We start from the raw sequence: 12,673 nt of genomic DNA on the forward strand, positions 1-12,673 counted from the left end.
ACATAAACTGGCAATAACTTTGTCATCAAAATTTGTCCCAGCTTGCGTAATTTGGCGCTGTGATGAAATCCATGCCACACAAGGGTCAATTAGGCGGTATCCGCAATGTGTGTGAGCCGGCTAACACTTTAAACCCATTACATATCTGTAATTATTTATGACCTTCATTTCATTAACATTTCAATGAATTGTATTGCCGACCCGAACCGCTTTAATGGGGTGCCAGCAATGTTGGTGTTCGCAAGATTCAGATTATTTTTTCGTACATTTATGAAATGGAAAGAGTTAACCCTTTTGATTGCTTTTAAACCAAAAAAAAAAAAACGACAAAAATTTGCATATAATTTTTCGCATGTAAAGTCAAACTAAGCTCAGTTTTTTTGGCCCACAAAGAGTCAGATCGTCTGAGGATCAGCGCATAGTTAGCTGGGGGGCAGCCATAGCTGTGCTCAAATCAGATAGAAGTCAGTGTGAATGACCTTGAGGGACTCCATGGGGAAACACATTAAATTTATAGATAATGGAATTCTCAGCAACAGCTTAATATCAATGGAATACACACAATTTTGATATGATTTAATAACAAACACTTAAAAATTTCCTGAATTGTTCAAATCAAAATTTTACCTCATTTTCCGTGATCCGACTAAAAGAGGTAACTGACACTTTTCTGATATATTTTTCTTCCAAATGGAGTGATTGTCCTATCATTCAACTTTGACCTCTAAAAGATAAATAATAAATTATAAAATTTATATACTCTGAATACAATTTGTTGTCATATACTTTACCTTATTGCAAATTATTATGAGTAATTAAAACATTCAAATTAAAACAAGTCAAATGTTAATGTAATTGAAATTGACTCAGCAATACAATAAATTGATATAACCAATTACATTTTTAAGAATATACTTTCAATTTTATAAAGAAATAAAATTGGAAAATCATATGTTGATCTGCGGTGAAATACAGGAAGAATTGCGAGCATGTAAACTGAAAAGAAAACACAAAAAAAAATTATTTAACATTGTGAAATTATCTATAATATGTTACTTAAAGAGTGTATATAAATATACATTTTAACACATTAAAGTTTATGCTCCAAAAGACATTAATTATTCTAAGACTGATGCTAGAAACCTAAGGTATTGATTTTTTATTATTAATCTGTTTTTCATTTTTGTAACAAATAAAATTCAAACTAAAGCCAAAAAAAATTTACTATCAGTGTTAAGAAAAACATACTTTAGCACTCCTGAACTTACTTTAATAGTTAATCAAAAGTCATAATATTAATTTTTATTAAATCATAAATGTCTGTAATCATATTCTCTCAATACCACGCGACGGGTATGTAGTTGGCTCCAAATTGTAGATTCATGGTATACTCAATACTTGCCAAGTTTCTGCCACACATCACAAATATCATTATTTACATCTGTAATAAAAATGCTGACGTGAAAAGATCAGAGAGATCAATGGTAGCATTGTAAATTTTTCACATGATAAAATCTAACATTTCTCGAGTGATATTCACAACTACGTAAGTTTCCATACAACCAATTACAATGGAGAGATAAAATATACATCAAAAGGTTTGAATAAACAAAAGCAGATATGAATATGTATTATGTCAGAAATTTAATGTGCTTATGATTGAGGACACCGACCATGGTTCGTAAATCTCCGAGCTGTTTCTAAAAGATGCATAATAATGGACTCCTCCATTGGTGATCTATGTAGGTGGCACGTCAATGGCGTCATACGAACGGCACAATGGCTGCTCGGAATCTGTGGACAGAAAACGAAGAATTTTTGAATACACACTGATTATGTGGTGTTTTCTTGTGGGAATACATGACTTTCAGAAGTTATCGTTACTAACTTTTGAGGCTATGATAAGTTTTCTTATCGCCGCCCCCCCCCCCCCCCCCCCCCAGAATAATAAATTTTAAAAATAAAGTAACTGCAACCTACAATTAATAAAGAAACAAACCAAAAGAGAAAAATACAGCAGCAAGAGAAAATAAGCAGTTTGTTTAAAAATTCAAAATGTTACCTACTTTACGTTTTAAGTGACAAAATTTGTTGAAGGGGCATGGTCAGAATTTTGGTCAAATTCTGTTTTTCTGTTTTTATCGTTTACAATGCTCTAGGAATGCATTTCTTAGGATGAAATAAAATTTGAAAGTCAGTCGTAGAGTTATAAGCAAGATACAGGACTCACAATTCTTTGTCATGTAAACAAGGCTCGTGCCCTGTTTTTGTTTACATAGGTTCAACATACAAGTAAAAAATCTTTTTAAGCTAATTTACTTATCTTCTTTTTCATTTTAAGCATAAATAAACAGTTTCTATTGCTTAGTACATTCATTTTAAGTTTAAAACTGGAATTTTCACTTCAACATTCCAAATGTAAACAAAAGGTTTTTTTTTACATGGCAAAAAATTGATAGATCTGTTACTTGCTGACAATTCAACAAACGACACTCAAATTTTGGTTGCCTATCGAAAATGCATTTCTGAAGCATTGCAAACATTAAAACAGGAAAATAATTTTCGACCAAAATCGTGACCATGCCCCTTTAAACCATACTATGTGAGTTACTTTCGGTCCTGGAGAAATCGAAATATATCTTGTACAACATAAAAAGAATTCGCTAGCAGAGATCGACTTGATGCAAAACATATTTAATCCATTTTTCATCTGTCAAATATAGCAATCGTGTCTTTTGGTTTAGATTGAAAAGTATTATTAAAATGGCATAGTATATTGGTAAACTAATCATGAAATATGGTCCATCATTCTTGTGCCTGAATAAAGCAAATTAACCGCCATAAAGGCTATTGACACGTACACGTATGTAGACAACTTCATGGTACTCTCTGCGTCATCTGTTTCACTTTCACTTTTTACTTTCACTTCTGCTGACGTATACTACTGTACACATGTACATATGCACGTAAATATCCGTACACGTAAACCCATGTATGCACTGAAGTCAATTGGTTACTTTACTGAATAATGTACAATGATAGTGTTTTTTATTTAACTTTTATATCGAATATGGTTTTAATCGTTATTGAAAATTTACACGTTCCATTTTTGGAATGTCGAGAGGTAAACGAAAGGTGTAAAGGTGTATGTGATTTGAATTAACATTGACATGTGCATATTATTACAATATACCCACTGTTTAAATTCAAAAGAAAAACAAATCAATCAATACATTATAAAAACTGTTGCAACCTATCACATGTAATTGTCCAAGACTGATATGTTACTAAAATCTGGTACATAAAGCTAAATCAAATCAACGTTGACAATTAAGCCTAAGGAACGATCCAAGTGCATGTAAGTTAAACTAAATACGGTCTGTGATTAGCATAAATTCAAATCTTGACAGTTCATATAATGATTTATGAGAAACATTTGTAGATATAATGCATCATATCAAGTTTATCCTATGCAGATAAAGCAATTCCAAGTTCTATGCATGAAATATACGCTTAAGACTGTTTGGTCCCAAATACTCTAAATACACAGAAGCATTTCATTTCTTTTTAATCAACATCTATAGCGACCTTCTGATTTAACGGTCACCATGTCATATCAAACTTGTTTTATAAAAACAAAACGCGTTTTTTCTTTTAGTCTTAAATATGGCTTTGGAAAAAATTGAAAAAATATAAGTTAAGATTAAGAGCAGCTTTTTAGAGGGGTAATAGAATGATGCTGCACTAACAGAACATTTGTACAATGTAAGCATGCGTTGCGTTTTAGAGAAACACTCAGAAAATAGGTAAAATTTGTAAGTTCGTGTTGACAGTTTTATCCTCGCTGGAATGACTTCCAAACAACGTTCTAATCTTTATTCACACTGTTGCATCAATATCATTGCAAAAAGGTTAAACAAACTATACAATCAATATATCAATCCAAAAGTTATTTCGACCTTGAAGACCGTTAGCAAGTTTTTATTCTATTTCTCTCGGTGTTCCATGCATAGAAAGTGTCAGAGACAAAACAATATTTTACATCATAAAATGTATCCAAATTTCTCCCAATGAACTTGCACATCTATCAAATATTAATCTTACATATATATGCATCCTGAAGTTGTCTATTGGAACTACATCACCGTGATCACAGCACATAAAAATTAAACATTCCGATTATGTTATGCTAAATCGAACGACTTCCCTTCATGTTTTCCAAGGAGAAAATGCTATAATTATTTTCTTAATCAATACTTATGGTATATTTATCGACTGCTTTCGATCATGTCCAATATCGCCCCTCCCCATCCATTTTTACAAATCTTTCAAAATTATCATACAGTTATCTCGCTGATACCTAACAATGTAGACTAAGTCAACATAGCTCAAACCTTGGGGTTCTTTGACCTTATAAAATTGCCAAATGCAAGTAATTCCATAAATTCATATTTTCTCTTTTAAAATTGGTTATTTTTTCTTTAATCATTTCATAAGTTGTATTGTGCTTTATGCTTATTGGTCAAAAACAGATTGTTAATGCCAAATTTTCGCTTCAAAACGTAAACCTGTTATACGAAACTTTGATTATCATCATATTATTTGATATCTCCTTCATGACATCAATCAGATATTGGTACAATTTGAAGCACATGTAATTTATTTCTGTTTAGTATGGATATCATGACTTTTATCAAAATATCAATCAGTGATGCGAATAACAGAAGAAGGATGGACAAAAAAAAATACGAATTATAATTTGATGATAAACACAAGTTCTCGTGTACTGTATAAAAATGTGTCTTACATAGAATATGAAATATGATATCCGTATAATATTTGAAGAACACTTTGGCAAACCTTTCATGCATAATACCGGTATTTCTAAAAGTTACTCTAAACCCTTCTTTTAAATTAAAATTGTTTCGTCACCAAATATAACAATAACTTACAAAATTTGTATTTTTTTTTTTTTATAATTTCTTAAAGTTCAAAATTTGCAAGTTCTCTGATAAATTGTCTCCTTAAAAACGGATCAGATGATGCAGGCATTTTAAAGTTATTGAAAATGTAATACCGGTGATTGAATATGCGTTGTTCTGACAAAATATGAACATGCCAAGGTATTTCTAAAAAGGGCAGTTTAAAAACTGAAATCATATTTGTTTTTATACATGACAATTTTTGCTACTGATTAGGCTTTACTGAATTACATGTTTGTTTTGAAAAAGAATAAACAACTTGCAAAGCGCCTCTCAGTACTATTAGTACTTTGATTATGCAGTTGTTAATACTGTGGTTACTAGTAAACTCATTTCATATATTTCACTAATTTTTTCATCTAGCTTTAAGTCCAAAGCTAAATACGTAGAAGTTTCTTTAATACAATTGCACGGACGAGTGCATAGTTCACGAGGGGTGCAGCCCCAAGTTTATTATGCACTCGCCCATAGTGTATCTCAACATAACCAATGCAATTGTATTGGGCAAATCACTTGTACTATAATTATCTTTCTGCTATTTTCTTACGGTATACGTAAATATTAAAGGCCCTCCGGTGAGATGCTGAAAGATGTGTCAAGTGTCATTGAAAGTAGTGTTCCAAATTCAAATAAAATCAAAATAGAAGCAGCTGACGTGTCTATATATGAATGTACCTTCTGAAAAACCAGGCGACCAAAACAGTGATGGCGCTGTACCGAATGGTACTTTTTATAACTTTACTTTTAATGTGATGAAATGTGACCGTTTCAGCTGACGTGTCTATGAATGTTCTTGCTGAGAAACCAGCTGTCACATTCAGACCAGAAAAGTGATGGCGTAGTACCGAATGGTACTGTTTATAATTGTACTTTTTATTTGATGAAATGAGAGCATTTCTTGGATACAGTTGTATTTAACCGAAATAAAATTTTAAAATAAATTGATTTCATCATGAAGTCATTTCTAAAGTGTGACATGGTTATTAGGTCGTGGTGTATGTGGCTATGGTGTTTCTATAAGGCTTCAGTTTGAATAGAACAGAAACATAACTTCATGTACCTTAACTCCCTATGCTATGGTGTATTTAGGTATATACTACATCATTTTACAATGGATATACCACCTAGCTATGGCACAAATTACCATATGCAACCTTTTTTTCTGGGAAAGACCTAACCCCTAAAGATAGGTTGAGCTCTTGTTGTGCAATCATTATATGTTTATATAGATAAAAAATAATATCAAAAAGAAATTTTGTCAAGATTTCCTCCCAGTTTTGTCTACTTTTTCTTAGTATTTTAAAAGATGTTGCACGACAGTTTACATGAGTATTTTTAAAATGCCACGTCGTTAAAACCCAGTTGTACACTATACGTTTACCAAACAATTATATATAACGTCGTGTAGATACATACATGCATGTAAGCTGCCTTACATAACCATAAAGTGGACACAATCTTCGATAGTTTTCTGTATAAATATGAATGCATGCATGGTACGATTTGGAGGGCATACATACCGGTATATAACATTTATCAAAAAATCAATCTGTAATGCGAATAACAGAAGTAGGCCGGAGAAAAAATATACGAATCATAATTTGATAATAAACACAAGCTAAGTTTTCGTGTTCTTGAAAATTTGTATTGCACTTTTTAATCTAAAAATATCTCTTTGTATTCCATTGTTTCGCATCTTAACAAAATAACTACATGTATTTATGATTTAAATGACCACTTTAGCAACCCTTTTCATGCATGAATATCGGTATTTCTAGAAGTTACTCTAATTCATTCTTTAAAAAATGAAATCGGTTCGTCTCCAAAGATTAAAATAAACCCATAAAATTTGTATTTTTAATAAAAAATTTTAGAACTTCTAAATCTAAAAGTTTGCAAAATTTCTGATTTTCTTATTCTTCAAAACAGAAGCAGACGATGCATTTTAAAGTAACTGAATATGTAATACTTTTGGCCAAACATAAACAGGCCTAGGTTTTTATAAAAAAAAATTTTAAAAACCCAAAACCTGAATCAGAAATATTGTTATATTTCGCCATTTATCAAAATAAATGACATATTGCTTCTATAACTTTCTATGTTTTTTTCATAAAGATTTATTTTTGTGGGGAGGAGGTGATTTTACTGCAAATGTTTTGATTATTTGCAAGAAACGGGTAGACAAACTGTTCAAATTAATATTTCATGATAAATATTTTAATGCAAATAGTATTTTTTTTTAACTCTAACTATTAAAAATTTTTAATTTATTTAGATTTTTACTTTAAAAAATTCGTTGGTTTTATATAATATCCATATCTACAGTAAACTTGTTTACAGCAAAAACTTCTTGTGTTCCATTATATTTATAATGTGTGCGGGATTACTCAGTGTAGTGTCCATGATGTATTTTGCTATTAACAACTAATCCCAACCTTGGAAACAAAACGAACAATTGCAAATAAAAGCAGTAAGCCATACCATCTGCAAAGCTAAGAGAGAAATTTTCGTTCGCAAGCATGGTTATTGAATTCTTTGATAAAGGACCACTAATGAAAAGTAGAACTCTATATTCTACCAAAAAGGCAACCAAGGCAATAAAACCTGAAAAATAAGCCAATCTTTCGATCAAATTTAGTTCCGAACACAATTAATGCTATCAATATCAAAACGAAAGCTGCCGAAAATTACGACTTCGGTCTCCTGGAACCTTGATCGAAATAAGCCATAAAAGTGAGATGTAATGAGATTTATGTAAATGAATACCTATTTTTGTCATAAATCATAGGTATGAGAAAAGATATCACTTATTTTTTATTGCTTGATTAAAGGCCTTTCCTTCATCCAGTGCCAACCAAGTTATCCTTGCGCGCGCTTCAGTCATAACACGCGGGACAACCAATGATTTGAGTCGTCACAAAGAGACAATGTAAACCGGATTCTGTTACAATTAAAATGTCCAGATCCCAGACCTACGGGTTTGCTTCGCACAAGGTGCTGAGGAATCAAATGGAGGCTGAATTTTCTGAAATAAAAACGACAGAGTTGGATTGATTTATTCCCGAGTGCTGGTTACGTCGCCTTAATACCAGGAGAATCTCATATCTTCCGCTGCTGTTCAGTATAACTTTACCAGTAATTATTTGCTGGAATTAAGTCCAAGAAAATGACATTGTCAGGGGACAGCAACATATGTTGAATTCTTTCTTGCTTTGTTTTACTTTGCAAACTGTTCCCTAATAAATATAGTGTTATTTATAATGGTTGATATGAAATCAACAATTATATAATTAAACTCGTATTACAAAAGACAGTTTGAAGGCTATATTTTTTAAAATATATATATAAATAAAAAACATATCTCAATACTAGTAAACAAATGCAAAATATCATACGACAAACTTAAATATCGTCCAAAAATATGTAGCATAGTTTGTCTTTGGCATATCTGTGTTAAAGTCTTGCAAAAATAAAAATTGGACATTGCACCTTTAGCCTAGTAGTTTTAAAGCTAATTACAATTAGCTTTTAGTAACACGTGATGTCTATAAATGACATTTTGCCCAATTAGTCCTTTTTTCGTATCGTTACCTCTCATTGTATTCAAGTCATTCTATTAACAACGATTCACGCAATATTTTTCCCTTTTTATTGACTTTTTTATACTAGTTTTGCAATTAAGTTATTATAGTGAGCATTAAAAGACTATCAAATGCAACACCGAGGTATAATAAAATCAGTTGATCAAGCAAATCCAGGGTGAGTTGGCAGTTTCAGCCCGTGTTTACTCTAAAAAAGACTTAAGCACATAGCATAAGATGGGAACTTCTGATAACATCTTGTTTAGCTCCCATTACATTTTTCCTATTTTAATAAATTCACTTAAAAGTGCCATTATAGCCATAAACTGTACATTTTTTAGCATCATGGCTCCGGATGAAACATGAGCAGTCCAATTAAAAATTCAGACTATATGTATTAACCTTTGTATGCCTAGGAAGACCTCGATCATAGATTGACAATCGTGGTTTATGTTTTATTGCGGGTATAGCTTTTCTGTTCTATGGCCCATCATATGAGCGACTGTTGGATCACATTGAATCTCCCTGCTAATGACGCCGCGGAACAACCTTTAAGGATGTTTATCCTACGTACCATCCCCATGCTCAATGATCTCACGCGGAAGAATTATATTTTTTATGTTTCAACCAGAAACATGATATCCTAGATAGATGAATGACAACATTCTTCGATAATGACTGGGATATCCCATAGACATAGTAGTTGACTTACGGGTCACGTGTACCGCTTTCATATCCAAAACAGCATTGCCAAAATGGATGAAAGATCAAACACTGAACAGAGCGTTAAACGTGTAATTATTTTATTCTGAACATGTAAGTTAAAGGTGTCAACTCAATAACGACTTCACCCCTATATAGACAACAGATACGCCTCATCATGTTGTATACAGCCACCTCGATTCTCTTTATGGCATGCTTGTTTGGTGGGCATAAATCGATAGAAAAAAGGTCAATGTGTATATTATAGCAACTCTTATCCTGAAACCCAGTAGACAATTTGCATATAGAGCAAGTATGCATATATGCATTATTGTTTTTATAAGGAAATTATATGGAAATTAGGTTGAAAAGTGTGCTAGACTAAGTATTTTGTATATCACGTAACTACATCTATACGTCTACTTTTAAATCTGAGACCAGTGTTAAATTCTTAGCAACTTCATTTGAACAGAGAAATAACATTCTTTAAATAAGCCTTAATAGTTACAACTTTCACAAAAAATATTTATTGTTTAAAATAACAATCGGAACATACTGGCATGATCCTGCCTGCATTTCCGTTATATTTTACAACTAACGAGGGTGTCCTGTTTCTGGAACAACTATCCGAAGGTTTATACTCTAACATGCTGGTATCTTTATATTTTAATAAATAACCAATCCATCATTTGTTCTTGTCTATGATGTTTTCCCTTAACAATTTTAATTACGGTCTGTAACATACTTAATGACCGTACTTTCATTAATTGTAAGGTTGAGAGACTCTGGGTCGGTGGTTTGTGTGGTAAATTAGTGTGAACATGTATTCTCTCATCAATTATTTTTGAAATTTTAGGTTTTTTTATGATTGAAAACATATGCTGGGTATTTTGTGTGGTAATCAAAGTATTGTATTTGGTCACAATTAAATGACATGTTACAATGCAACGTACTTCTTCTATATTTAACCATTAACTTTTGACATGATTTATCTGTTTTCATATGTTAAACTTGCGCAAAACAAAAGATAACGCAGTATGTTTTATGATTTATGAAAAGTGTATATATGTTAAAGATGTACATTGTAGTTTAGAACTCTAACATGGGATAATATGATAAGCATTTGCTACAAAAACATTAAGCTCCAAAAACGTAAGTTTGTCTACTGTTATTTATCCATCTATCTACACAGTGATTCTACTATTATCAGCTAAATTCTAATGATATGGTAATGGAATTGTAATCTTTGAACTAGGATTTAATCATTTGGCCTAATAGTAATCATCCATATAATTATCTATATTACGATGTATTTGTGTTGAAGAAATTATATTTATTACCCCCGTAGTAGATGTACATTTAGAATTAGTAAGTGAAAGTTTATGGGTTTTTTTATTCGTAATAGTTTTATAATTGTAATAGAAATAAAGCATTAATTAAATATAAGATTTATGTATTATTCATGGAATTTTACTTTTGAAAAAATTTATTAAAGATTTAAGATTATTTCATTAAACATGGGAGGAATCCTTAAAAGACTATCTTGAAAAGTTGCTACAAAAAGTTATTTGATTTATTCGATATCATTTAAAATGCAAAAACAAAATTAATTAATTAATCAATAAAAGAAAATTTTAGAAATCGTCATGTACACTTAGTCTTACAACATGAAACAGTCTTGTTTACTTTGTTTTGTAATAACAAGTCGCAGAATTTAAAAAAACAACATTTTTTTTCCCCAATATTTCCTTTGCATATATGTATATACGTTTATTTGATATAATTATTTTTATATAGTGGATGTTAAAATTTTTATTTATAGAGGTTGAATTAGTGTAATAAATTAATTTATCAAATGTGTAAAAACAAAACTAAATTTCAAAACAAAATGATATTTCAGTCAGGTATGCAAAACCAATAACTTGAGATTTAATACTGTTTGGAGATGTTTATCATATTGGAAATAGCGTCATATTTAATTATTGTAAATGAACTAATAGAAAAAACTAAGATAATCCCATAAAATTCAAATACCCGTATGTTACTATCGGATTTTACAATAACTGTCGTACATTGTCATACAAATGCTGTATTATATTTTTATGTAATGTGTTTTTGCCTCTTTCCCAACAAGCAGTCTTATTTGCCCCTTTATCGTCATAACGCTGCCCTAGTGTATTAAGGTAATTTATTTCAAATCATTTACAATCATGTACTAGAATAATACAATTTAAAAAAAAGATGCATTTATATTTACATCTACTTTAAAGTGAAAGCTTATACAGTCAACGGCTTCAGCTTTCCCAATTATGTTTTGTACTTAAAAAAATATTTCCATATCAAAAATGTGAATACATCACATTTAAATAATTATATACAAAGTTGTGAATTTAGCAATCTGCTCGCAGTGTTCGTAGACTTGAGGACTTGCAAATAAAGGTATAAAAGTGACGGAGTTTCTGTGAGTATGCATTTATCAAATATCTAATTATAGTTCATTTTGTCTTTTCATTAATATAATCATCAAGTTTTGAAGACCTTTTGTGCTTTTTCTAATATTTATAAAAAAATAAAACTTGCTTTTAAACGAACTACGATTTGAGTTCATATACATATACCCTTTGTGGATTATCTTTTCTAAGATTATTGTTTTCACTTGATTAAAACATGATAAAAAGTGATTATTAAAAAAGCCTTATAAACTGTGAAAAATTGTCTTTATTATATTTGTGATTTTATTAAAAGTATCAAAATTTGTTGTCTGAATTGCAGTAGTTTAGTTTTAGGAGTGAGTTTTTATTAATATTTTTTATTAAACGTCAAGCTTATGATATGCTGGTTGTTCGCATTAACCAGCGCATAAAATTCCTTTAGTTATAATATACTGTAAAATTTTAATGTTTTAATTATATCTTTGAAATAAAATGCATGCATCACTAAATGTATCCAGTTAGTTACTCCTAACACAATTTACAAGTAATGATTGATTTTACATTTTAAAGAAAAACTATTTTGATGTGAGTAAACTTTAAAAAATAAATCGAAAATTCAAATATCAACAACCAAATATGTAAACTGAATCAGATTGTGCTCCTATATCGATCATTTTACTTTAAGAGAATAAAATGAAACGTGTTGCATTCATATGTAAGAAAATATTTTTATAGCAATAAAAAATCTGTATGTGATATTAATGGGAATTTATACCTTAAAAATCTATTTATCGAATACTAGAGCATCAAGATTTTATGATAGCATAAAATATTATATATTTTGCATTTAATAACTATTTTCATGTTTAAAAAACAATATTTATGGGGTTTTTTTTATAGGAAAGTTCAATAAAAATATGCTTTTTAAAAGGCACCATGTTTAATAGTATTTGATTTTATACTTTTTTCTATTATA

General features: G+C 30.3%; 1 protein-coding gene across 1 annotated transcript in view; it reads right to left on the reverse strand.

The window, feature by feature from the left end:
• LOC105323257 (homeobox protein abdominal-B) overlaps positions 1-12,673 on the reverse strand; it is a 77,502-nt gene that overhangs the window by 43,069 nt on the left and 21,760 nt on the right. The window contains exons 3-6 of the mRNA XM_034459077.2: positions 1,674-1,794; positions 1,344-1,441; positions 900-996; positions 628-724 (exon numbers count right to left, since the gene is read on the reverse strand). The gene's annotated coding sequence lies outside the window, so the exon portion shown is untranslated. The remainder of the gene's footprint in view (positions 1-627; positions 725-899; positions 997-1,343; positions 1,442-1,673; positions 1,795-12,673) is intronic.

The sequence above is a fragment of the Magallana gigas genome, chromosome 5 (assembly GCF_963853765.1).
Source record: "Magallana gigas chromosome 5, xbMagGiga1.1, whole genome shotgun sequence".
In the NCBI taxonomy this organism is placed as follows: Eukaryota; Metazoa; Mollusca; class Bivalvia; order Ostreida; family Ostreidae; genus Magallana; species Magallana gigas.